General features: G+C 42.3%; 1 protein-coding gene across 1 annotated transcript in view; it reads left to right on the top strand.

The window, feature by feature from the left end:
- Nucleotides 1-15,782, top strand: part of KLHL25 (kelch like family member 25) — a 62,332-nt gene extending 46,550 nt beyond the window's left edge. The window contains exon 3 of the mRNA XM_059058822.2: nucleotides 14,207-15,782. The gene's annotated coding sequence lies outside the window, so the exon portion shown is untranslated. The remainder of the gene's footprint in view (nucleotides 1-14,206) is intronic.
- Nucleotides 15,783-21,875: the final 6,093 nt, after the last annotated feature.

Here is a 21,875-nt window from a genome sequence, read left to right as displayed (position 1 = left end):
GGGGAACACCCTTGGCAAGAACCCCAAGCTCCCTCCCCTGGTACTCCAGAGAACCTGTTTTTTTGTTTTGTTTTATTTTTTTTCAGTATGCGGCCCTCTCACTGCTGTGGCCTCCCCCGTTGCGGAGCGCAGGCTCCGGACGCGCAGGCTCAGCGGCCATGGCTCACGGGCCCAGCCGCTCCGCGGTATGTGGGATCTTCCCGGACCGGGACACAAACCCATGTCCCCTGCATCGGCAGGTGGACTCTCAACCACTGCGCCACCAGGGAAGGCCCAGAGAACCTGTTTTTAAAATAGAATCCCACAGGGGTGTGTCTGCCTGTGGAAGCTGAGTGGGCAGTCCGCCCATCGCTGTCCTGAGTGTTCCCCCCTCCCCACCCCTCTAGGTCCTTCCTGGGCCTGCTGTATCCTTTCTCCACTAGGTGATCAACTCAGGAGCTGCTACCGCAGCCAAGGGCACCACCTCCTGGACACACGTCCACGGCCACATCTCTGCTTGGAGTCAGGCTAGGTTATGCCGAGCTGTCGCTGTGGGTGGGCTTAGAAATGATCACACTGGCCAGCTGCGTTTTCTTCGTTGCTTCCAGGACATTCTACACTAAGCCTTTCGTGTGCATTAGATGGCTCCATCCTTCTCTGGGAGAAGGCAGGTATCTGTCCCCATTTTCCACAGGAAAATGCAAAGCTCAGAGCAGATGCCATACTGATTGAGAACCCAGCACTGGAGTGTGAGCTTCATGACCAAGGGGACCGTTTGACCTCATTCACCACTGCATCTGTCCTGCAGAGTCTGGGTTGACAGGCTGTGCAGTAAATATCTGTCGTGTGCAGGAATGAATGTGTTGGCTGCTGCCCACAGCTGTACTGTTCTTCCTGGTGACCTGACTGGCCGTGACCATGTCTGCCCTCCCTCTCTCACCATTTCCACCTCACTGGCCTACATTCAGGTTCTCAAAAATATCAATACGAGATTCCTACCCCCAGGCCTTTGCACATGCCATTCCTTCTGCCTGGAGTGCTTTTTTGCCTTTCTAACAAACTCCTGTCTGTCCTGCAGGTCTCAGGTTAAATATTACCTCCTTCCCATACCCTCCACCAAATGAAAAGAAAGTCCTCCTTCTAATCTCTAATTTTTTTTTTTTTATTATATATTTTATTTTTTTTAAATTTTGTTTTATATTGGAGTATAGTTGATTAACAATGTTGTATTAGTTTCAGGTGTACAGCAAAGTGATTCAGTTATACATATACTTGTATCCTTTTTCAAATGCATTTCCCATTTAGGTTATTACAGAATATTGAGCAGCGTTCCCTATTCTATACAGTAGGTCCTTGTTGGTTATCTATTTCAAATATAGTATTGTGTACATGTCAACCCCAAACTCCCAATCCATCCCTCCCCCAGCCCTTCCCCCACTCCCAGTAACCATAAGTTTCTTCTCTAAGTCTGTGGCTCTGTTTTGTAAATAAGTTCATTTGTATCATTTTTTTAGATTCTGCATATGAGCGATATCATATGTTTGTCTTTCTCTATCTGACTTACTTCACTTAGTACGATAATCTCCAGGTCCATCCATGTTGCTGGAAATGGCATTATTTTATTCTTTTTAACGGCTGAGTAATATTCCATTATATATACGTACCACATCGTTACCCATTCATTTGTCGATGGATATTTAGGTTGCTTCCATGTTCTGGCTATTGTAAACAGCGTTGCAATGAACATTGGGGTGCATGTATCCTTTCGAACCATATTTTTCTCCAACTATATGCCCAAGTATGATTACTGGATCATACGGTAGTTCTATTTTTAGTTTCTTAAGGAAACTTCATACTGTTCTTCATAGTGGCTGTACCAATTTACATTCCCAACAACAGTGTAGGAGGATTCCCTTTTCTCCACACCCTCTCCAGCATTTATTGTTTGTAGACTTTGATGATGGCTGTTTTGACTGGTGTGAGATGATACTGGAGTGTTTTTTGTTTGTTTTGGTTTTTTTAATTCTTATTTATTTTTTAAAACATCTTTATTGGAGTATAATTGCTTTACAATCATGTAATAGTTTCTGCTTTACAACAAAGTGAATCAGTTATACATATACATATGTTCCCATATCTCTTCCCTCTTGCATCACCCTCCATCCCACCCTCCCTATCCCACCCCTCTAGGTGGTCACATAACACCTAGCTGATCTCCCTGTGCCATGCGGCTGCTTCCCACTAGCTATCCACGCTACGTTTGGTAGTGTATAGATGTCCATGCCACTCTCTCACTTCATCACAGCTTACCCTTCCCCCTCCCCATATCCTCAAGTCCATGCTCTAGTAGGTCTGTGTTTTATTCCCATCCTACCCCTAGTCTATTCATGACATTTTTTTCTTAGATTCCATATATATGTGTTAGCATATGGTATTTGTTTTTCTCCTTCTGACTTACTTCACTCTGTATGACAGACTCCAGGTCTATCCACCTCATTACAAATAACTCAGTTTCATTTCTTTTTATGGCTGAGTAATATTCCATTGTATATATGTGCCACATCTTCTTTATCCATTCATCTGTTGGACACTTAGGTTGCTTCCGTGTCCTGGCTATTGTAAATAGAGCTGCAGTGAACATTTTAGTACATGACCCTTTTTGAATTATGTTTTTCTCAGGGTATATGCCCAGTAGGGGGAATGCTAGATCGTATGGTAGTTCTATTTGTAGTTTTTTAAGGAACCTCCATACTGTTCTCCATAGTGGCTGTATCAATTTACATTCCCACCAGCAGTGCAGGAGTGTTCCCTTTTCTCCACACCCCTCTCCAGCATTTATTGTTTCTAGATTTTTTGATGATGGCCAATCTGACCGGTGTGAGATGATATCTCATTGTAGTTTTGATTTGCATTTCTCTAATGATTAATGATGTTGAGCATTCTTTCATATGTTTGTTGGCAGTCTGTATATCTTCTTTGGAGAAATGTCTATTTAGTTCTTCTGCCCATTTTTGGATTGGGTTGTTTTTCTGTTATTGAGCTGCCTGAGTTGCTTATAAATTTTGGAGATTAATCCTTTGTCAGTTGCTTCATTTGCAACTATTTTCTCCCATTCTGAGGGCTGTCTTTTGGTCTTATTTATGGTATCCTTTGCTGTGCAAAAGCTTTGAAGTTTCATTAGGTCCCATTTGTTTATTTTTGTTTTTATTTCCATTTCTCTAGGAGGTGGGTCACAAAGGATCTTGCTGTGATTTATGGCATAGAGTGTTCTGCCTATGTTTTCCTCTAAGAGTTTGATAGTGTCTGGCCTTACATTTAGGTCTTTAACCCATTTTGAGTTTATTTTTGTGTATGGTGTTAGGGAGTGTTCTAATTTCATACTTCTACAGGTAGCTGTCCAGTTTTCCCAGCACCACTTATTGAAGAGGCTGTCTTTTCTCCACTGTATATCCTTCCCTCCTTTATCAAAGATAAGGTGACCATATGTGTGTGGGTTTATCTCTGGGCTTTCTATCCTGTTCCATTGATCTATATTTCTGTTTTTGTGTCAGTACCATACTGTCTTGATTACTGTAGTTTGTAGTAAAGTCTGAAGTCAGGGAGCCTGATTCCTCCAGCTCTATTTTTCATTCTCAAGATTGCTTTGGCTATTCGGGGTCTTTTGTGTCTCCATACAAATTGTGAAATTTTTTGTTCTAGTTCTGTAAAATATACCAGTGGTAGTTTGATAGGGATTGCATTGTATCTGTAGATTGCTTTGGGTAGTAGAGTCATTTTCATAATGTTGATTCTTCCAATCCAAGAACATGGTATATCTCTCCACCTATTTGTATCATCTTTAATTTCTTTCATCAATGTCTTATAATTTTCTGCATACAGGTCTTTTGTCTCCTTAGGTAGGTTTATTCCTAGATATTTTATTCTTTTTGTTGCATTGGTAAATGGGAGTGTTTTCTTAATTTCGCTCTCAGATTTTTCATCATTAGTGTATAAGAATGCTAGAGATTTCTGTGCATTAATTTTGTATCCTGCTACTTTGCCAAATTCATTGATTAACTCTAGTAGTTTTCTGGTAGCATCTTTAGGATTCTCTATGTATAGTATCATGTCATCCGCAAACAGTGACAGCTTTACTTCTTCTTTTCCGATTTGGATTCCTTTTATTTCTTTTTCTTCTCTGATTGCTGTGGCTAGAACTTCCAAAACTATGTTGAATAATAGTGGTGAGAGTGGGCAACCTTGTCTTCTTCCTGATCTTAGTGGAAATGGTTTCAGTTTTTCACCATTGAGGATGATGTTGGCTGTGGGTTTGTCATATATGGCCTTAATTATGTTGAGGAAAGTTCCTCTATGCCTACTTTCTGCAGGGTTTTTATCATAAATGGGTGTTGAATTTTGTCAAAAGCTTTCTCTGCATCTATTGAGATGATCATGTGGTTTTTCTCCTTCGGTTTGTTATGGTATATCACGTTGATTGATTTGCGTATATTGAAGAATCCTTGCTTTCCTGGAATAAACCCCACTTGATCATGGTGTATGATCCTTTTAATGTGCTGTTGGATTCTGTTTGCTAGTATTTTGTTGAGGATTTTTGCATCTGTGTTCATCAGTGATGTTGGCCTGTAGTTTTCTTTCTTTGTGACGTCTTTGTCTGGTTTTGGTATCAGGGTTATGGTGGCCTCATACAATGAGTTTGGGAGTGTCCTACCCTCTGCTATCTTTGGGAAGAGTTTGAGAAGCATAGGTGTTAGCTCTTCTCTAAATGTTTGATAGAATTCGCCTGTGAAGCCATCTGGTGCTGGGCTTTTGTTTGTTGGAAGATTTTTAATAACAGTTTCAATTTCAGTGCTTGTGATTGGTCTGTTCATATTTTCTATTTCATCCTGGTTCATTCTTGGCAGGTTGTGCATTTCGAAGAATTTGTCCATTTCTTCCAGGTTGTCCATTTTATTGGCATAGAGTTGCTTGTAGTAATCTCTCATGATCCTTTGTATTTCTGCAGTGTCAATTGTTACTTCTTTTTCATTTTTACTTCTATTGATTTGAGTCTTCTCCCATTTTTTCTTGATGAGTCTGGCTAATGGTTTATCAATTTTGTTTATCTTCTTAAAGAACCAGCTTTTAGTTTTATTGATCTTTGCTATCATTTCCTTCATTTCTTTTTCATTTATTTCTGATCTGATCTTTATGATTTCTTTCCTTCTGCTAAATTTGGGTTTTTTTTTTTTTGTTCTTCTTTCTCTAATTGCTTTAGGTGTAAGTTTAGGTTGTTTATTTCAGGTGTTTCCTGTTTCTTAAGGTAGGATGTTATTGCTCTAAACTTCCCTCTTAGAAGTGCTTTTGCTGCATCCCATAGGTTTTGGTTCATCGTGTCTCCATTGTCATTTATTTCTAAGTATTTTTTGATTTCCTCTTTGATTTCTTCAGTGATCACTTCGTTATTAAGTAGTGTATTGTTTAGCCTCCATGTGTTTGTATTTTTTACAGATCTTTTCCTGTAATTGATATCTAGTCTCATAGCATTGTGGTCGGAAAAGATATTTGATACAATTTCAATTTTCTTAAATTTACCAAGGCTAGATTTGTGACTGAAGATATGATCCTGGAGAATGTTCCATGAGCACTTGAGAAGAATGTGTATTCTGTTGTTTTGGGATGGAATGTCCTATAAATATCAATTAAGTCCATCTTCTTAAATGTATCACTTAAAGCTTGTCTATCCTTACTTATTTTCATTTTGGATCATTTGTCCATTGGAGAAAGTGGGGTGTTAAAGTCCCCTACTATGATTGTGTTACTGTCGATTTCTCCTTTTATGGCTGTTTGTATTTGCCTTATGTATTGAGGTGCTTCTGTGTTGAGTGCATACATATTTACAATTGTTATATCTTCTTCATGGATCGATCCCTTGATCGTTATGTAGTGTCCTTGTTTGTCTCTTGTAATAGTCTTTATTTTAAAGTCTATTTTGTCTGATATGAGAATTGCTACTTCAGCTTTCTTCTGATTTCCATTTGCATGGAATAGCTTTTTCCATCCCCTCCCTTTCAGTCTGTATGTGTCCCTAGGTCTGAAGTGGGTCTCTTGCAGACAGCATATATACGGGTCTTGTTTTGTATCCCTTCAGCCAGTCTGTGTCTTTTGGTGGAAGCATTTAATCCATTTACATTTAAGGTAATTATCAATATGTATGTTCCTATTACCATTTACTTAATTGTTTTGAGTTTGTTCTTGTAGGTCATTTCCTTCTCTTGTGTTTCTTTCTTAGAGAAGTTCCTTTAGCATTTGTTGTAAAGCTGGTTTGGTGGTGCTGAACTCTCTCAGCTTTTGCTTGTCCTGAAAGGTTTTAATTTCTCCATCAAATCTGAATGAGATCCTTGCTGGGTAGAGTAATCTTGGTTGTAGGGTTTTTTCCTTCATCACTTTAAATAAGTCCTGCCACTCCCTTCTGGCTTGCAGAGTTTCTGCTGAAAGATCAGCTGTTATACTTATGGGGATTCCTTGTGTGTTATTTGTTTTTCCCTGGCTGCTTTTAATATGTTTTCTTTGTATTTAATTTTTTTTTTTTTTTTTTTTTTTGTGGTATGCGGGCCTCTCACTGCTGTGGCCTCTCCCGCTGCGGAGCACAGGCTCCGGACGTGCAGGCCCAGCGGCCATGGCTCACGGGCCCAGTCGCTCCGCGGCACGTGGGATCTTCCCGGACCAGGGCACGAACCCGCGCCTCCCACAACGGCAGGCGGACTCTCAACCACTGCGCCACCAGGGAAGCCCTGTATTTTATTTTTGATAGTGTGATTCATATGTGTTTTGGTGTGTTTCTCCTTGGATTTATCCTGTATGGGATTCTCTGTGCTTCCTGGACTTGATTAACTATTTCCTTCCCCATATTAGGGAAGTTTTCAACTATAATCGGTTCACAAATTTTCTCAGGCCCTTTGTTTTCTTCTTCTGGGACCCCTATAATTCGAATATTGGTGTGTTTAATGTTGTCCCAGAGGTCTCTGAGACTGTCCTCAGTTGTTTTCATTCTTTTTTCTTTATTCTGCTCTGTAGTAGTTATTTCCACTATTTATCTTTCAGGACACTTATCTGTTTTTCTGCCTCAGTTATTCTGCTATTGATCCCTTCTAGAGTATTTTTTATTTCATTTATTGCATTGTTCATCGTTGCTTGCTTCCTCTTTATTTCTTCTAGGTCCTTGTTAAATGTTGCTTGTATTTTCTCCCTTCTGTTTCCTAGATTTTGGATCATCTTTACTATCATTATTCTGAATTCTTTTTCAGGTAGACTGCCTATTTCCTCTTCATTTGTTAGTTCTGCTGGGTTTTTACCTTGCTCCTTCATCCGCTGTATGTTTTTCTGTCATTTCATTTTGCTTATCTTACTGTGTTTGGGGTCTCCTTTTTGCAGGCTGCAAGTTTGTAGTTCCCATTGTTTTTGGTGTCTGTCCCCAGTGGCTAAGGTTGGTTCAGTTTGTTGAGTAGGTTTCCTGGTTGAGAGGACTAGTGCCTGTGTTCTAGTGGATGAGGCTGGATCTTGTCTTTCTGGTGGGCAGGTCCACGTCTGGTGGTGTGTTTTGGGGTGTCTGTAGCCTTATGATTTTAGGCAGCCTCTCTGCTAATGGATGGGGCTGTGGTCCTGTCTTGGTAGTTGTGGGGCCTAGGGTGTCCAGCACTGTAGCTTGCTGGTTGTTGAGTGAAGCTGGGTGTTGGTGTTGAGGTGGAGATCTCTGGGAGATTTTCACCGCTTGATATTACATGGGGCTGGGAGGTCTCTTGTGCATCAGCGTCCTGAAGTTGATTCTCCCACCTCAGAGACACAGCCCTGACACCTGGTTGGAGCACCAAGAGCCTTTAATCCACATGGCTCAGAAGAAAAGGGAGAAAATATAGAAAGGAAAGAAAGAAAGGAAGGAGGGAAGAAATGAAGGAAGAAAGTAAAGGAAGGAAGGGAAAAAGGAAGAAAGAAAAAGAATGAAGATAAAATAAAGTAGGATAAAATAGTTATTAAAATAAGAAATTAAGAAAAATTTTTAAAAATTGAAATAAAAAAGTGGGACGGTCAGAGTCCTAGGACAAATGGTAGAAGCAAAGCTATACAGACAAAATCTCACACAGAAGCACACACATACAGACTCACAGAAAGACAAAAAGGGGAAAAAATAATATATCTTACTCCCAAAGTCCACCTCCTCAACTTGGGATGATTTGCTTTCTATTCAGGTATTCCACAGATGCCGGGCACTTCAGGTTGATTGTGGAGCTTTAATCCGCTGCTTCTGAGGCTGCTGGGAGAGACCTCCCCCTCTTCTCTTTGTTCGCACAGCTCCTGGGGTTCAGCTTTGGATTTGGCTCTGCGTGTAGGTCGTCTGAGGGCGTCTGCCCTTCACTCAGACAGGACAGGGTTAAAGGAGCAGCTGATTCGGGGGCTCTAGCTCACTCAGACCGGGGGTAGGGAGGGGTACGGATGCAGGGTGAGCCTGCGGCGGCAGAGGCCGGCGTGATGTTGCACCGGCCTGAAGCGCGCTGTGCGTTCTCTCAGGGAAGTTGTCCCTGGATCCTGGGACCTTGGCAGTGGCGGGCTGCACAAGTTCCCAGAAGGGGAGGTTTGGAGAGTGACCTGTGCTCGCACACAGGCTTCTTGGTGGTGGCAGCAGCAGCCTTAGCGTCTCATGCCCGTCTCTGGTGTCCGCGATGATAGCTGCGGCTCACGCCCATTTCTGGAGCTCCTTTACGTGGCACACTTAATCCCCTCTCCTCTCACACCAGGAAACAAAGAGGCAAGAAAAAGTCTCGTCTCTTCGGCAGCTCCGCATCCGTCTCTGGAGCTCCTTTAAGCGGCACGCTTAATCCCCTCTCCTCGCACCCCAGGAAGCAAAGAGGGAAGAAAAAGTGTCTTGTCTCTTCGGCAGCTCCAGACTTCTCCTGGACTCCCTCCCGGCTAGCTGTGGTGCACTAACCCCTTCAGGCTGTGTTCACGCCGCCAACCCCAGTCCTCTCCCGGCTTCCGACCGAAGCCCAAGCCTCAGCTGTCAGCCCCTGCCCATCCCGGCGGGTGAGCAGAGAAGCCTCTTGGGCTGGTGAGTGCTGGTCGGCACCGATCCTCTGTGGGAATCTCTCCGCTTTGCCCTCTGCACACTGTTACTGTGCTCTCCTCTGTGGCTCTGAAGCTTCACTCTCTGCCCCCTCGTCTCCGCCCGTGAAGGGGCTTCTAGAGTGTGGAAACCTTTCCTCCTTCATAGCTCCCTCCCACTGGTGCAGGTCCCGTCCCTATTCTTTTGTCTCTGTTTATTCTTTTTTCTTTTGCCCTACCCAGGTACAGGGGGAGTTTCTTGCCTTTTGGAAGGTCTGAGGTATTCTGCCAGTGTTCAGTCGGTGTTCTATGAGCAGTTCCACGTGTAGATGTATTTCTGATGTATCTGGGGGGAGGAAGGTGATCTCCCCATCTTACTCTTCCGCCATCTTCTCCCCTGGAGCCTGATTTTCTATCCTGCAAGTATACCAGTTTCATTGATGAGTTCTAGTAGTATTCTGGTAGCATTTTTAGGATTTTCTCTGTATAGTATCATGTCATCTGCAAACAGTGACAGTTCTTTTCCAACTTGGATTCCTTTTATTTCTTTTTCTTCTCTGTTTGCCGTGTCTAGGACTTCCAAAACGTTGTTGAATAATAGTGGCGAGGGTGGACATCCTTGTCTTGTTCCTGATCTTAGAGGAAATGCTTTCAGTTTTTTACCATTGAGAATTATGTTATCTGTTGGTTTGTTGTATATGGCCTTTATTATGTTGAGGTATGTTCCCTCTCTGTCCACTTTCTGGAGTTTTTTTTTTAATCATAAATGTGTGTTGAACTTTGTCAAAAGCTTTTTCTGAATCTATTGGGATGGTCATATGGTTTTTATTCTTCAGTTTTTTAATGTGGTGTATCACACTGGTTGATTAGCGGATATTGAAGAATCTGGGCATCTCTGGGATAAATTCCACTTGATCATGGTGTATGATCCTTTTAATGTATTGTTGGATTTGGGTTGCTTGTATTTTGTTGAGTCTTTCTGCATCTATGTTCATCAGTGATATTGGCCTGTAAGTTTTTTTGTGGTATCTTTGGTTTTGGTATCAGGGTGATGGTGGCCTCATAGAATGAGTTTGGGAGTGTTCCTTTTTCTGCAGTTTTTTGGATTAATTTCAGAAGGATAGGTGTTAATCTTCTCTAAATGTTTGATAGAATTTGCTTATGAAGCCATCTGGTCCTGGACTTTCGTTTGTTAGGAGTTTTTACATCACAGTTTCAATTTCAGTACTTGTGATTGGTCTGTTCATATTTCCTATTTCTTCCTGGTTCAGTCTGGTAGATTGTACGTTTCTAAGAATTTGTTCATTTCTTCTGGGTCGCCCATTTTATTGGCATATAGTTGCTTGTAGTAGTCTCTTATGATCCTTTATATTTCTGTGGTGTTGGTTGTAACTTCTCCTTTTGCATTTCTAATTTTATTGATTTGAGCCCCATTCCTTTTTTTCTTGATGAGTCTGGCTAAAGGTTTATCAATTTTGTTTATCTTTTCAAAGAACCAGCTTTTAGTTTCATTGATCTTTTCTATTGTTTTCTTCATCTCTATTTCATTTATTTCTGCTCTGATCTTTATGATTTCTTTCCTTATACTAACTAGGTTTTGTTTTTCTTTCTCTAGTTGCTTTAGGTGTAAGGTTTGGTTGTTTGTTTGATATTTTTCTTGTTTCCTGAGGTAAGATTTGTATTGCTATAAACTTCCCTCTTAGAACTGCTTTTACTGCATCCCATTGGTTTTGGATTGTCATATTTTCGTTGTCATTTGTCTCTAGGTATGTTTTGATTTCCTCTTAGATTTCTTCTGTGATCCATTGGTTGTTTAGTGGCATATTGCTTAAGCCTCCACATGTTTGTGTTTTTTAGTTTTTTTTCCTGTAATTGATTGCTAATCTCATAACATTGTGGTTGGAAAAGAAGCTTGATATTATTTCAATTATCCTAAATTTACCGAGGCTCACTTTGTGGCCTAGCATATGATCTATCCTGGAGAATTTTCCATGTGCACTTGAGAAGACTGTGTATTCTGTTGCTTTTGAACAGAATACTGTATAAATTAAGTCCATCTGATCTAATGTGTCATTTAAGGTCTGTGTTTCCTTTATTGATTTTCTGTCTGGATGATCTCTCCAATGATGAAAGTGGGGTGTTAAAGTCCCACACTATTACTGTTACTGTTGATTTCTTCTTTTATGGCTGTTATTATTTGCCTTTTCTCTTCCCCTCACTTTGTTTGTATGTGTCCCTAGATCTGAAGTGGGTCTCTAGTAACATATATATGGGTCTTGTTTTTGTATCCAACCAGTCTTTGTCTTTTGGTTGGAGCATTTAATCCATTTACATTTAAGGTAATTATCAATATGTGTGTCCTTATTGCCATTTTGTTGATTGTTTTGGATTTGTTTTCCTAGTTCTTTTATCTTCCTCTATTGTTCTCTTGTGATTTGATGACTAACGTTAGTGTTGTGTTGGATTCCTTTTTCTTGTTTGTGTATTGTAGATTTTTGGTTTGCAGTTGTTGTGAGATTTTGAAATAGCAGTCTGTATATAAACAAGATTGTTTTTTAAGTTCCTGTTCTTTTAATTTCAAATGCATTTCCAATATTCTGCATTTGTGCTCTCCCCTTCTCACAGTTGCTGGCTTTGATATCATATTTGTGTGTAGATGACTTCCTGCCTTTCCTGTATCTTTGCCTTTATCTGTGAACTTTTCCATTTGTAATTTTCTTATTTCTAGTTGTGGCCTTTTCTTTCCCACCTAGAGAAGTTCCTTTAGCATTTGTTGCAAAGCTGGTCTGGTGGTGCTGAATTCTTTTAGCTTCTGCTTGTCTGTAAAGCTTTTGATTTCTCTGAGAGCCTTGCTGGGTAGAGTATTCTCGGTTATAGGTTCTTCTGTTTCATCACTTTAAATATATGGTGCTACTTCCTTCTGGCCTGCAGAGTTTCTGCTGAACAATCAGCTGGTAACCTTATGGAATGTACCTTGTATGCTATCTGTCATTTTTCCCTTGTTGTTTTTAATATTTTTTCTGTGTCTTTAATTTTTGTCAATTTGATTATTATGTCTCTCGGTGTGTTCCTCCTTGCATTTATCCTGCCTATGACTCTCTGTGCTTCCTGGACTTGGGTGACTGTTTCCATTCCCATGTTAGGGAAGTTTTCAGCTATTATCTCTTCAAATATTTTCTCAGGTCCTTTCTCTCCCTCTTCTCCCTCTGCGACTGCTATAACGGAAATGTTGGTGCGTTTCATGTTGTCCCAGAGGTCTCTTAGACTGTCCTCATTTCTTTTATTTTTTCTTTATTCTGTTCCGTGGCAGTGATTTCCACCATTCTGTCTTCCAGCTCACTTATCTGTTCCTCTGTCTCAGTTATTCTGCTATTGATTCATTCTGGTGTATTTTTCATTTCAGTTATCATATTCATCTCTGTTTTTTAGTTCTAGGTTTTTGTTAAACATTTCTTGTATCTTCTCGATCTGTACCTCCTTTTTCTGAGATCTTGGATCATCTTTACTATCATTTCTCTGAATTCTTTCTTGGGTAGACTGCCTGTTTCCACTTCACTTACTTTTTCTTCTGGGGTTTAATCTTATTCCTTCATCTGGGATATATTCCTCTGCCATCTCATTTTGTCTAGCTTTCTGTGACTGCAGTTTCTGTTTCACAGGTTGTAGTTCTTCTTGCTTCTGCTCTCTGCCCCCCAGTAGATGAGGCTGTCTAAAAGGCCTGTGAAGGCTTCCTGGTGAGAGGGATTGGATCCTGCCCACTGGTGGGTGGAGCTGGGTCTTGTCCCTCTGGTGGGCAGGGCCACATCAGGGGGTGTGTTTAGTGGACAGCTGTGTGCTCAGGAAGACTAAGCAGCCCACCTGCTTATGGGTGAGGCTGTGTTCTCATCTTGTTGGCCGTCTGGCATGAGGCGTCCCAGCACTAGAGCCCACAGGCTGTTGGGTGGGGCCAGGTCCTAGTGAGGAAATGGTGGCCTCTGGGAGGGCTCATGGCAATGAGCACTCCTCAGAACTATCGCTGCCAGTGTCTTTGTCCCCACAGTGAGCCACAGCCCCCCACCTCCACAGAAGACCCTCCAGTATCAGCAGGTAGGTTTGGCCCAGGCTCTTATGAGGTTACTGCTTTTCTTCTGTATTCTGCTTTGCATGAGACATTGTCTGCACCCTCCAAGAGTGTAGTTTCTGTTTCCCCCAGTCCTGTGGAATTCCTGTGAACAAACCCCACTAACCTTCAACGCCAGATTCTCTGGGGGCTTTTCCTGTTGCCAGACCCCCAGGCTGGGGAGCCTGACGTGGGACTCAGAACTTTCACTCCTGTGGGATAACTTCTGTGGTATAATTATCTTCCAGTTTGTGGGTTGCCCGCTGGCAAGCGTGGTATTTGATTTTATCACAGTTGCGCCTCTCTTACCATCTCTTTGTGGCTTCTTCTTTGTCTTTGGATGTAGGATATGTTTTTTGGTAGGTTCCAGCATTTTTTGTCAATGGTTGCTAAGCAGTTGTGATTTTGGTGATTTTGTAAGTAGTGAGCTCACATCCTTCTCTGCCATCTTGTCTCCGTCTCCTCTAATCACTGTTTTATACGCTACTTTCTTCCATGTTTTATTGGCTCCTTTTTTTCCTTTGTGCTTATTTAGTTCAGTTTCACTTGTTCATAGGTTGCCAGTACAGAGGCCTCTCACCCAGGACTTCAGGCAAGCATTCCTAGTGTGAAATGGCTCCCTAATGTCTAACTTTTTTTTCACATATAGCTCTTTTGTTAGTGTGTGATGGCTGTATACATTTATTTGTACAAGCCTGCAGTTTCTCCCAATGAAGGATGATCCATGGAGACAGCAGTAGCGGTGTCTGCCCTTCCTGTTTCCCCAGGCCTGGCACAGTGCCTGCCGGTTTGAGGGTGCTCAGGTGGACATGGCTGGAGGGGCTGAATGGACCTATGAGTAGTTCCCATCTAGGTGAGGAAAGCATGCATCAGGAAGGTTACAGAACCATTCGGGACTGTACTGCTGGTAAACGAGAGAGCTCCATTCTCACACCCAGGACTTCCACTCAGGGTCTGAGCTCCAGCCCTTCTGTGTGGCTTCTTGATCATCATCTGGTTCCAGGTTAGGACAGAACATTGTTGGTATGATTCACATTCTCTCTCATTCCTCCACAGACGCTGTGTGTTTCTCCCCACCCCACGGCTGCAGCCCTCACTGTTGCACGGTGGCCCGTCTGCCACAGCGGGAACCTCAGCCCGGCCCCAGGCCCAGTACCCCGAGCAGCTGGAAGTCGGCCCCACCAGCTCTGGGCGGCTTCGGGGGCTGCTCTGAGCTTCAGAGAAGAAAATCCATCTCCAGCACCCTGTGTGTCTGGCCGAGGCCTTTCCTGTTTTGCAGTGGTTTGCAGAGGAGAGGACCTTTCAAGGGGAGTGTGGAAGGACGCCAGGACTCCCTCAGCCTTGGGGAGAAGGACACATTTGCAGAGCTTTGAGGTCGCCTATTTCAGCAAGTTCTGGATTGGGACGGGGGTGCTGGGTGTGTGTGTGGGGGGTGTCCCTGAAGGGGTGGGGGTGGCAGCACTGACAGCATCGTCTTTGGCTCAGGGCTTCCCTATTGGTATTGTAACGTCTCCCCACAGATGATGTCCCAGGCCTCTGGGAAACAGGTGCACTGGGGCTGAGAGCAGAATGTGCCATGGAGAAAGTCAACACATAAAGGGAGGGAACCCTTCAGTGATGCCCACCAGTTTCCATAAGCAAATCACACTCAGACTCCCAGGGTTAACAGGCCCCTCCCCAGAGTCGGGCCTTGCTCCCAGTGACTTCACCACTTCCTGGTCAGGCCAGCTATGCCCTAGGATACTGTGCGTAGGTGCAGATGCATGTGGCGATCAGGGCATGCGCCATCACCTCCCCTCAGAGCCCAGCCCAAGGGGCAGCAATGACCCCATCTCCTGACAGGAGCACAGTCACCCAAGAATATGGCACTACCCTCCAAGACCAGCAGCAGATATGAGCTGGGGACCACCGAGGGACTCCAGGGTGCCCACTATAGATCCCACCGGGGCTGGACACATCTCAACTTGGAGGATGACAAGGCCCATGACGCTGGCCCCCATCCAGTGCCCGCTGTCCTCTGAAATCTTGCCCTTCCAGCTGGTAATGGGATCTGGCCCCTTTACCCCCTGAGCTCAAAGACAATGGTCCCAAGAAAACTGCCAACCATTTGTTCATTTTTTCCACCTCCCAAGTCATTGGGTACCTCATAGGTACTACCTCAGCATCTGGGGTTCTGGAGAGGTTGGCTCCTGCCAGCGGCCCTCCTCACACCTAGTGTTAGAGTCTCTGAGCTGGTCCTTCGCTTGCCCCAGTGCAAGACCATCAGCTGCCACTTGGGAAAAAGCCAAAAGCGGAAGGCACATCTCCAGGTTCTTTGGACCATACAGACCCCACCTGTGTGAGAGGCTGACCTCTTGCTGCTCTTGGTGCTTCATCTCAGCCACCTAGAAGCCAGGTGAGCCATCTCCCAGGAGATGGCTCTGCCTGAGATTTGGGGAGGCCCTGGGGCTGGTGGGGAAGCAGCAGCCCCAGGGCCAGAGCCCACACTGCCTGGAGGGGCCCCTGTGGCCTGTTTCATTGCTGAGCCGAGTTAAGCACAGATCTCACAGCACAGTGGACCTCTCAGTGGTGCTTTTCCCAAAAGTTGTGTTGCTTTTATCCGTTTCTAACTTAATAAAAGAGTTGAGAAAAATCTTGCTTTCTTTGGGTGCTGGGGCCAGTCTTGTGGGACATTAAGGCATAAGCAAACTGATTTCCACCCCACCAGCCAGGGCTCACAGTCTGCCCCTCTGGGGGCCTTGAGGGAGATTCACCTTCCTCAAGCACCCACAAGCACGCAGAGGAGACGGCTTCCTGTCCTCAGATTGATTGTTTCAGCAGCAGAAGCCTTTAACTGATTCTCATGCATAGAATCCTGAGTACTTTTTTCCTGAAAAATCCGTGCGTGGGTGAACTCTAACTTGAAGATGTAATTCCATTCATTTCCATGTGTTCTTTTGTGTGCTGTGAACGCCCAGTTGACAATTGTGTGAAAATAACACAAGCAGTGTTAAGGCAGGCATCGATACTCCAGTGGCTAGCATCAGTTATCACGACACAAATGCTAATGCTCATGTTCACCTGCTCTCCTTTCACACATTTTCACAGCTGTTATGAACCATAAACTCAAGAATGTGGAGACAGGGCTGTGACAGCCACAGATTATAAAGAGGAGGCCGTTCCCAACATCCCACTGCAGGCCCTGAACACCACAACATCAAACACACCACCTATCAAGGGGACAACAGCCAACACACCTTGGAGAAAGACGAGGCTGGCATCCATTCCCAAAACAGCCCTTGCACCAAAAATATTGGATTCACACAGCCTACACTGGGATGCTCCACATAAAAACACCCCTTCAAGACCACAGTAGGTAATTGTTTCTTCTAAATTTGTAGAGACAAACATAAAATGAAAAAGCAGAGAATATAATCCCAATTAAAAGAAAAAGAGAAATCCTGTGAAAGAACAAATAATGAAGCAGACCTCACCAGTCTACTAGACCCAGAGTTCAAAGAGGAGATAATAAAAGTAATTAAGAAAGGTTATTGATAGAAATGCAGATCACTGTAATAAAAATTAGACACTATAAAGAGGAACCAATCAAAATTAAACAATTGCTGAGATAAAAACCAATCTAGAAGTGGTGAATAGCAGACTAAAAATGCAAAACTGAATAAGTGATCTGGAAGATAGAATAATGGAAATCACCCAATCAAAACAACAAAGAGACAAATGAAAAAAAAGAAGAAAACATGTATGGGACAATATAAAACCTGCCAACTTACACATAATAGGGGTTTTAGAAGAAGAATAAAAGAAGGGGATCAAAAATGTATTTGAAGAGGGCTTCCCTGGTGGCGCAGTGGTTGAGAGTCCGCCTGCAGATGCAGGGGACGCGGGTTCGTGCCCTGGTCTGGGAAGATCCCACATGCCGCGGAGCAACTAAGCCCGTGAGCCATGGCCGCTGGGCCTGCACGTCCGGAGCCTGTGCTCCGCAGCGGGAGAGGCCACAACAATGAGAGGCCTGCATACCGAAAAAAAAAAAAAAATGTATTTGAAGAAATTATGGCTGAAAACTTCCCAACCTGAAGAAATGAAACATATCCAGGTACAGGAAGCACAGAAAGTCCCAAACAGACCCACACCAGGATATATCATAGCTAAAATGGCAAAAGTTAAATAGGACTCTAAAGGCAGCAAGAGAGAAACAAGAGTCAGTTACAAGGGAACCCACATAAGACTATCAGCGATTTCTCTGCAGAAAATTTGCAGGCTGGAAGCAGGTGGCAGGATATATTCAAAATCTGGAAAGAAAAAAAGCCTGCAACCTAGGATACTCTACCCAGAAAGATTATCATTTAGCTAGAAGGAGAGAGAAAGAATTAATCAGACAAGCAAACACTAAAAGAATACAGCAATACTAAACCTAACCAAAAAGAAATATTGAAAGGTCTTCTCTAAATAGAAAAGAAGCAAGAATCTATAGGAAAGGGAAAATCACAATGGGAAAGGCAAATACATAAGAGGATTAAAATCATTTATATAAACCAGTACATACATTAAAATACAATCAAAAAATTTTTGTAGAAGTGATTATAACTTTTAGAATGTGTTTGAACTTATATGACTAAGTCTAAAGCAAGTAGATATAGCTATGAGTTAACATACTTGAAAACCACGGCAACTGCAAAGGAAAAGCATACAATAGACTCACAAAAGCCAAAAAAAAGGAACTCAAGCATAACAAAAAAGAAAACCATCAAACCACAAAAGGAAAAATAAGAAATGAACAAAGAACTACAAACTCAGCTAGAAAACAAGGTTTAAAATGGCAATAAGTGCATACATATCAGTAATTACTATCCTATCAGTAATTACTGATAGTAATTGACCTATCAGTAGACTAAATGTTCCTATCAGAAGACATCAAGTGGCAGATTGGATAAGAAAACAAGAGATTCACTTTAGAGTGAAAGACACAGATGGAAAGTGAGGGGATGGAAAAAGCTTTCACGCAAATGGAAATGACAAGAAAGTGGGGGTTGCAATACTCATATCAGACAACATAGACTTTAAAACAAAGTCCATTAAAAAAGACAAAGAAGGACATTATTTAATGATAAAGGGATCAAGACAAGAAGAGGATATTGCACTTATTAACATATATGCACCCAGTACAGGAGCACCTAAATATATAAAACAAATACTGTCATAAAGCAAGAAATTGATGGGAATACAATAATAGTAGGAGACTTTAACACCCCACTAGCATCAGTGAACAGATCTTCCAGACAGAAGATCAACAAGGCGACAGAAAACCTAAGTGATACAATGGAACAGTTAGACTTGATATCTACAGGACACTACATCCATAAAAACCAGAATACACATTCTTTTGGAGTGCACATGGAACATTCTCTAGGATAGACCACATACTAGGTCACAAAACAAGTCTCAACAGATTTAAGAGGACAGAAGTTATTTCAAGCATTTTTTCTGAACACAACGGTATGAAACTAGAGATCAATCACAGGAAATACATGGAGAGTAAACAACATGCTAGTAAAAACAATAATGGCTTAATGATCAAATCAAAGAGGAAATCAGAGAATACCTTGAGACAAATGACAATGAGAACACAACCTTATAAAATCTATGGGATGCAGCAAATCAGTTCTAAGAGGGAAAGTTCATAGCGATACAGGCCTTCCTCAAGAAATAAGAAAAATCTCAAACAACCTAACCTACCACCTAAAAGAATTAGAAAAAGAACAAAGCCCAAAGTCAGCAGAAGGAAGGAAATAAAAAGATCAGAGAGAAAATAGATTTAAAAAACAACAATGAAACTAAGATGGTTTTTAAAGAAGATAAATCAACAAACCTCTAGTCAGCCTCACCAAGAAGAACAAGAGAGGACCCAAATAAACAATAGGAAATGAAAGAGGAGAAATAACTACCAATACCACAGAAATAAAAACAAAAACATATTAGAATACTATGAACAGTTACATGACAACAAATTGGATAACCTAGTGGAAATGGACAAGTTTCTAGAAATATACAGCCTGCCAAAATTGAGTCAAGAAGAAACATAATTTGAACAGACCAGTCGCTAGAAGTGAAATAGAATCTGTAAAAAAAAAAAAAAAAACCTCCCTGAAACAGAAGTCCAGTACTGGACAGCTTCACTGGGGAATTCTACCAAACATACAAAGAAGAATTTATACCAGTCTTTCTCAAACTCTTCCAAAAGATTGAAGAGGAGGGAACAAGCCCAAAGTCATTCTGTGAAGACATTATCACCCTGATACCAAAATCAGACAAAGACACTACAAAAACAAATCACAGGCCAATATCTCTGATGAATATTGATGCAAAAATCCTCAACAAAATATTAGCAAACCTTGGCAACCGGCAGCCTACTGAGCAGGACGCATCAGGATCACCAGGCGGCAGGGACTCGTGGTATCCCCAGGCACGTGGCATGGTCCCAATCCTTCTGGTAAACATTTCTTGGCCTGGGATTGGGGCTGGGGATCAGGAACAGGGGACTTGGCAACTTTTTTTCAAACGTTCCTGAGCCAGGTACAACTGCCAGGTTGGGGCAGGGAGGGCTGATTCCTCTCCAACATGCTTCCTGGTCCATGCTGGGCTGGTCCCAGGCACCAGAATTCACTTCAAAGTTTCACCGCAGCATCCTGCTGGGGCTGCCTTCAGCCAGCACAAGCACATTGAGAAATTTTCAACAACGGAAAGACATCCTTCGTATATAAACTTCTGTCAATTGGACACCCTTTGTGTGTGGAGAAAGTTTACTTTTTTCCCCCACTGCTGCTGCAATGAAAAAAAAAAAATCAATAAGACTAATAAAAATATAGGAATATTTAAAATAAAAAAATTTAGCTAACTGAATTCAGCAATACATAAGAAGGATCATACACCCTGGTCAAGTTGAATTCATTCCAGGTTTCAAGGATGGTTCAACATGCGCAAATCAATCAGTGTGATATACCACATTAACAAAAGAAAAGATAAAACCCACATGATCATCTTGATAGAGAAAAAGCATCTGATAAAATTCAACATCTAGGGGCTTCCCTGGTGGTGCGGTGGTTAAGAACTCGCCTGCCAATGCAGGGGACATGGGTTCGAGCCCTGGTCCGGGAAGATCCATCCCACATGCTGCGGAGCAACTAAGCCTGCAAGCCACAACTACTGAAGCCTGTGCGCCTAGAGCCCGTGCTCCGCAATGAGAAGCTCGTGCACCGCAACAAAGACCCAATGCAGCCAAAATTAAATAATAAATAAATTATGGGCTTCCCTGGTGGCGCAGGGGTTGAGAGTCCACCTGCCGATGCAGGGGACGTGGGTTCGTGCCCCGGTCCGGGAAGATCCCACATGCCGCGGAGCGGCTGGGCCCGTGAGCCATGGCCGCCGAGCCTGCGCGTCCGGAGCCTGTGCTCCGCAACGGGAGAGCCCACAACAGTGAGAGGCCCGCGTACCGAAAAAAAAAAAAAAAAAAAAGATGAAAATTCAACATCTATTCATGATAAAAACTCTCACCAAGTGGGTATAGAGGGAACAAAGCAGTTTATGATAACCCCATAGCTAATATGACATTCAATGGTGAAAACCTAAAAGCCTTCCTGCTAACTAAATTCAGGAACAAGACAAGGATGCCCACTGTCATCTCTTCTATTCAACATAGTATAAGTCATAGCCACAGCAATCAGACAATAAAAAGAAATAATAGGTATCCAAACTGGCAGAGGTAAAACTCACTATTTGCAGATGATATGATACTCCATATAGAGAACCCCAAAATTCCACACAAAAACAATTATAGGGGAAGCATAAGCTGGATGAAGTGCGAGAGTAGCACTGACATATATACACTACCAAATGTAAAATAGCTAGTGGGAAGCACCTGCATAGCACAGGGAGATCAGCTCAGTGCTTTGTGACCACCTAGAGGGGTGGGATAGGGAGGGTGGGAGGGAAATGCAAGACAGAGGAGATATGGGGATATATGTACACATATAGCTGATTCACTTTTGTTATACAGCAGAAACTAACACACCATTGTAAAGCAATTATATGCCAATAAAGATGTTAAAAAAACTATTAAAACAAATAAATGAATTCAGGAGGGTAGCAGGATACAAGATTAATCTGTATACAAGATTATCTGGATAAGAAATCTGTTACGTTTCTTTACACTAACAATGAAATATCAGAAAGTAAAAAAACAGTCCTGTTTAAAGTCACATTAAAAACAATACCTAGGAATAAACTTAATCAAGGAAGTAAAAGAACTATGTGCTGAAAACTATAAAACATTGATAAAGGAAATTGAAGATGATTCAAAGAAATGGAAAGATAGCCCATGCTCTTGCATTGGGAAGAATTCATATAGTTAAAATGGCCATACTATCCAAAGCAATCTATAGATTTAATGCAATCCCTATCAAATTATCCATGATATTTTTCACAGAACCAGAACAAATAATTGTAAAATTTACATGGACCCACTAAAGACCCAGAATTGCCAAAGCAATCCTGAGGAAAAAGAACAAAGCTGGAGGCATAACCCTTCCAGATTTCAAACAATACAACAAAGATACAGTAATCAAAACAGTGTAATACTGGCACAAAAACAGACATAAAGTTCAATGAAACAGAATAGAGGGCCCAGAAATAAACCCACACACCTACAGTCAATTAATCTACGACAAAGGAG

The sequence above is a fragment of the Kogia breviceps genome, chromosome 3 (genome assembly GCF_026419965.1).
Source record: "Kogia breviceps isolate mKogBre1 chromosome 3, mKogBre1 haplotype 1, whole genome shotgun sequence".
Classification (NCBI taxonomy): Eukaryota; Metazoa; Chordata; class Mammalia; order Artiodactyla; family Physeteridae; genus Kogia; species Kogia breviceps.
This window is presented reverse-complemented; position numbering and strand designations above follow the sequence as displayed.